Source organism: Octopus bimaculoides, chromosome 2 (genome assembly GCF_046866305.1).
Source record: "Octopus bimaculoides isolate indiv1 chromosome 2, ASM4686630v1, whole genome shotgun sequence".
In the NCBI taxonomy this organism is placed as follows: Eukaryota; Metazoa; Mollusca; class Cephalopoda; order Octopoda; family Octopodidae; genus Octopus; species Octopus bimaculoides.
The window spans coordinates 88,361,260-88,366,307 of NC_142929.1; the positions used below are offsets into that span (position 1 = coordinate 88,361,260).

At 36.3% G+C, this 5,048-nt stretch overlaps 1 non-coding gene across 1 annotated transcript; it reads right to left on the bottom strand.

Annotated features, from left to right (window-relative positions):
* Positions 1–2,298: 2,298 nt before the first annotated feature.
* LOC149137147 (signal recognition particle RNA) lies at positions 2,299–2,582 on the bottom strand. The gene has a single exon (XR_016240888.1).
* Positions 2,583–5,048: the final 2,466 nt, after the last annotated feature.

The window sequence follows — 5,048 nt, forward strand, 5'->3', positions numbered from 1 at the left end:
TCTCTCTTAAATCAAATCCTTCTATCTTAAAAATGTTATCTTAAGAATATATTGCATAATGTAATCGCAAATACATTGTGTCTGAAATAAAGACAAGATAACTTTGACTGAAATACTTTTGACTATGGGTCTGCCTGATCATAGTTGAACTGGCGCTAACTACAACTGTCTTCTAATATTAAACAATTTATATAATCCATATGTTAGACTTAATCCATCGCCTAGTTTTACATCTCAACTCGCCCCTTTGGTATAATCTGTTACAAACATTCAAATTAAGTTTACGAATGGAAGATAACACAAGATTTTTGGTTTAATCCTCTTCTCATCTCCGAGGCTCTACAACAACTTCATGGATGTTACACCTTTTCCTTTGATTTAAGTATATAAAAACAAAGCAATGAAAGAATGATAGTGAAAACAATTCTCGTAGACAAATTAACGATTTCCGTTCGAATTCTCAGTCGTGATTTCTCCTGCAGCTGTCATTTATTAATATCAATGAATAACATAGAGTTGAAACCCTCAAAAATAACCCAAAATAACAATATTTGCGTTTGTTAAGCATTATATTGAGAGTCTCGCAAGTAAAAATGCTTGTCAATATCTGATTTTACTTAAATAATTTAGATCTAGTAAAAATTTCACCTCCAATCAGGTGAAATGTAATACCAAAAGAACTTTTTTCTGTTATAAAGAATATGTTTTGTTCGTTTTGAGTAATGTTGTCTGTAGAAATATTAAGCAATTGTGTCATTTTTTAAATATTTCTGGGATAACATTACTACTCGTGATGACTTTAAATGTATGGCTGATTATTATTAAAAGTTATACGTAAAAATAATTTTACGTAATGTGGATAATAAGAGTAATATGTTTTCTTTTCTATATTTCTCAGTGGGAACAAATTCTTCGCTTTCCGGTATAACCTGGTTTCGTACTAGTGGATAGTCAGAGTGGTAGGAATTGTTTCAAACCAACAAAAGCTGTTCATAAAACCTTAAACCCATAAATATATTGCGAGAATAAAAAGTCTTCTGCAGTCTGGGAACTGACAAGACAAGACGAAATTGATTTGGCTCTGACTCGTGTTGGCTTTTCAAATGTTTGGTGACATTTTTAGCATGATATTTTTATGTTATGATTAGAGTTTATAGCATTACGCTTGAAACATATTTTAATGTTGCAGTAGGATCATTATATAAGTATATTATATAAAATTCCAGGTATTTTGTGGTTAGAAAATCTCAGCCGAGAAGATCCCCAATCCTGTTCGTTGATATCAAGCGTGTCTGGATAGTTCTTTAAAAGAAAACTCAAAAGAAAATAGAAGCCGATAAGCATTCTATGTATTGTTACATGATATATTTTAAAATATTTCTGATCAACAAAATCTTGTGAACATTATTTTTGTCGTTCATTTAGTTCATTGCTTACTGGTACAAAGTAACAACATGCAACTATAAACCAAAAGAAATATATCAAAAATAAATCAATCAAACAATTTAGAATAGATATGCAGTATGTTTATAACTTCGAATATTTTTTATAATCTTTAATATTTAATAAAGTTGATACTTCCAAATTTATCTCTATTTCTTTCTCTTGCTCTTTATAATATTTCTATAATCCTAAAATACTCGAATGTGAATGGCACTTTATGAATGTCTTGAACCTCCCACAGAAGGTGGATAGTAACAGATAAATGTGCTACCTTTATTATGTCTGAAATTCATCTTTACCGTATACTTGTTTTACACCTGTTATTGGTGCTGGCTTTTATAAATTTAGCTACTCTTTGGATTTCTTAAGTCGTGGATCCTTTATATGTCCACTTCCCGCATATACAATGTCACACACGAATTATATTCCTTCAGAGCCTTACTTTCACCATCTCAGTGAACGCTATTTGTTCAGTTGAATACCGGCATTTTTTCTCTTTTATTTGTTTCCGTCATTAGACTGCAGCTATACTGGGACACTGCTTTGAAAAGTTTTATTCGAACGAGTAGACACCAGTATTTATTTTTGTAAAACTTGGTACTTATTCTATCGGTTTCTTTTGGCAAACCTTTAAGTTACGAGGACATAAACAAACGAACATCGGTTGCTAAATGGTTGTGGGACAATCCGAAACACACACAAACATATACACGCACAAATATATATATATATATATATACGACGGGTTTCTATCAGTTTCCGACCAAGTTTGCTCACAAGGCTTTGGTTAGCCCGAGTTTATGGTAGAAGACACTTGCCAACGTTGTTGGGAAGCAAACTCCTTACCACACGGTCACGTCTGCGCCTATTTTTAAAAAGGTCGAGAGTTCAATTGTATCGAACAGGCAACTGCTTGACATGGGGTCTTTAACTTCCTGCGTTTCCACCTTGGGCCGAATCGACTCTCTTTATACAAATTGGTTCTGATGGGCTCCCTTGCCAGCACCATGTTGATGCCGATCTTCGTGCAGACACTCGATCGCCATAGAAGACCGACTACCAGGATTCTTGTCCTCAAACTGGTGTAACAACTAAACCTTTGAGTAGCTGAATTACAGGAGCATGCCACAACTTCCAGCAAAATTATCTGCCAGAGGTGAGATTCGAACTCACGCCCACACTCGTGGGCCAGAATATATTATAGAAAATATTTTTCATTTGATTTGGCAGATGGATCCATTAAGACATATTTGCCTACAATCAATATATAGCAATTAATGCATTACTTAGAAGACTTAGTCTTCACTCCAATATCTTTAGCTATGATTGGCGGCGAGCTGGCAGAAACATTAGCACGCCGGGCGAAATGCTTAGCGGTATTTCGTCTGTCTTTATGTTCTGAGTTCAAATTTCGCCGAGGTCAACTTTGCCTTTCATCCTTTCGGGGTCGATAAATGAAGTACCAGTTGCGTACTGGGTCGATCTAATCGACTGACCCCACTCCCCAAAAGATACTGGCCTTGTGCCTAGAGTAGAAAAGAATATCTTTAGCTATGAGTTCTAGAGCTGAAAACATCTTATCTCGTCAAATCATCAGACTTTTAAACCGTCTCCATTGTTATTTCTAAGCCAATTGCTGGTTTCAAGAGAGAATAACTACTAGATGCATGACATAAATACTAAGTAACACTAAAAACAAAGCTGTAAAATAAAATGACTTCATCGTCTCAAACACCGAGAGGATTCAAACTTTTGTTGTCTGTTAAAATTGAAATTAAAAGGGCACCGAGTCAATACAATCATTGACATTATGAAGACTAGTTGACGCAGAGTTTAAAACTCTCACACTGAAACTTTACGTTATTTGTTTTCAGGCATTTTTTTTTCCCAGATAATTGTTTATATTTAGGTACTTTGAAGATGCTGTTTGATAAATATTTTGTCCTATACAACACATTTTGGTTGTTTTCCTTCTTATTTTCTCCATTTTTTTCTTTTCATGATATATAAATGTCTGTGCTTAGACACTCACATTGGTAGCTGTTTTGTTATTATGTTATTATTTACATTAAACTTTCTGAGAGGTGAAAATAATCTTACCAATTGAAAATGCGCTTGGCAAATTTTAAATCTTTTAAATCTCCCGAAATTAGAGGGTTTGTTTCGTATTAGCTCGACTGTGGTTAATCTAGGTCAAACTTTCGGTTTGGAAATCAGTGTTTAGTTTGACATCTGCCAAAAGAATTTAATTAGCAATGGTAAAGCGGAATATTTACAGGAAACTAGGTAACAAGTAGAGCGGACAAATGGATATAAATATTTTTATCTATCTATCTATCTATCTATCTATATCTCAGTGTGTGTCTGATATATATGTATATATGCGCGTGTGCGTGCATGTTTGTTTGTTCTCTATCATTGCTTCGCGTTGCTATTTATGTATTTCATCAGACTGGGCGGTCTACAAGCGCAAATCAGAAATTTAGGCTTTTTGTTTGCACAGGGTGCCCTTTCCTTGGTATCTGCTACCGAATACGGAAAAGTACCAGAAATGCGCATCTAGCAGTCCACAGAAGGAGCTTTGAGCTGATAATGCTTGTCTTTATACCTTTTTACCATAAGCAAGAATTTTTAAAAAGCATATTTGAACTAATCTAAAGTTTTCTTATTTTGTATTACCACATCGCACTACTACTTGTGGTTAGGGTGTTGCACTCACGATCGCTAGATAGTGAGTTCGATTCCCGGACTAGGCGGCACGTTGTGTTCTTGAGCAAAACACTTCATTTCACGTTGCTCAGCGATCATTTCAGTATCTGACGTGTGGCACACTTGTGCACCTATACAGGCAATGTCGATTTGATGGAGTGAATGATTTAATACATGTATTCGATCACAATAAACAAATCATTTATGCAGGTCGTCCGGCAAAAATCGAGCACTCATACGTCATCTTCGACGGGAGATTCCATTGTGTGAATGTGCGCGCGCGTATATGTATGTATGTATGCATGTATGTATCTATGCAAAATGAGTATCCAAAAGTAACCGGAAACGTTTTCTGTGGGACAATCTCGTTGTAGAAGCCACTTGATGCGACCCTCGCACATCAGTCGGCGTCGTCGTATTATGCAGTACTGCCGCGTGGTGCGTCTTTGTTTTGCAGTGCATCTCCCCTGTTCGTCGATTTTTGCGATGGCTGTAACGAAGGAACAGCGTACTTTTGTGAAATTCGGTTTTCTGCCAGGGAAAACGGCGGCTGAAACAGTTGTCATGCTTCAACCAGCTTACAAGGACGCTGCTATGAGCAAAACACAAGTTTACGAATGGTTTTCACGCATTAAGAATGTTTCCTTGTCGTTTGAAGACAAACCGCGTTCGGGACGACTGTCGACCTCACGAACGAATGGAAACATCATGAAATTTCGGGAAGTGGTGTTGGAGGACCGTCGCTGAACAATTGGCGAACTTGGTGACATGACTGGTGTGCCCTGGAGCTCCTGTCAACGAATTTTGAGCGAATAATTTCGAATGAAAAGAGCTGCAGCAAAATTTGTGCTTCACTTGCTCACAGAATATCAAAAGCAATCACGACTGAATGCATG